Source organism: Cephus cinctus, unplaced genomic scaffold (genome assembly GCF_000341935.2).
Source record: "Cephus cinctus unplaced genomic scaffold, Ccin1 Ccin1_scaffold0584, whole genome shotgun sequence".
Taxonomy (NCBI): Eukaryota; Metazoa; Arthropoda; class Insecta; order Hymenoptera; family Cephidae; genus Cephus; species Cephus cinctus.
Window position 1 is genome coordinate 1,364 of NW_014333233.1, and position 823 is coordinate 2,186.

At 43.7% G+C, this 823-nt stretch overlaps 1 long non-coding RNA gene across 1 annotated transcript; it reads right to left on the reverse strand.

The window, feature by feature from the left end:
* Positions 1 to 222: 222 nt before the first annotated feature.
* On the reverse strand, positions 223 to 823 carry LOC107268807. The gene is made up of 3 exons (XR_001537933.2): positions 713 to 823; positions 550 to 624; positions 223 to 470 (listed from the first exon to the last, which is right to left on the reverse strand). It is a non-coding gene; the product is annotated as an uncharacterized LOC107268807 (long non-coding RNA).

Here is an 823-nt window from a genome sequence, read left to right on the forward strand (position 1 = left end):
GTAGGTAATAAGTATAATGATTAAAAAAAAATATATATAAAATTGGTATAATGCGTATGCGAAATGGTATTATGATCTAATTAGCGTAACCTCCCCGTACCCGAAGCGCACCAGGGTGTCCCTATGACCCTCATAATAGAGGACACACCCTGGGCAACTGGCTGCTGGGTGCCCGAGCAGCGCGCTTCGGGCACAGGTTGTACATCTCTTCAGGTTGAACTCCATTTCGGTATCCAGCAGTATGTAATGCATACTGTGGGAGGTGTATAGCGGCTGCACGTCCGCTGGCAGCTCGCTCACACACCCCCCACATAGCTCCTCCCACCGATACGCATAAATGTATCCATGGAGGCATAGTCCGTTATTTAAGGCCTCATAAAAAATGTCATCAGGCCTGGGCGACGGGGTGACCCGCCCCCTGCCCACGTCGTCCCCACCGCTTTCCATAGCTGCTCGTGGTGCCATTATCTCTGTGTATTAAAAGCATCATAATGTTTTAAATAAAAATAAATTTAAATAAACGTATTGTCTTAAAATTATAACACCTACCGCTCCAATAACCGGACCCCTCTGCACTGCTGCTGCTGCTGCTGTTACTTTGCTAGTCGGTCTGCTGTGCAGCGTCTAGAAATAAGGGTGAAAGGTGGGAAATGTACGATACATTTTTAAAATCAAATAAAGACGTGTACTAGCTTAACGCTGTTATACATACCACTTTCTTTTTTTTTAGATCGTGTAAAATAGGTCGCTCGTCAGATCACCGTGACTACTCGTCTACAAATAAAAGTAAAAGATACCAAATATACAATTTTTCTTTTTTTTT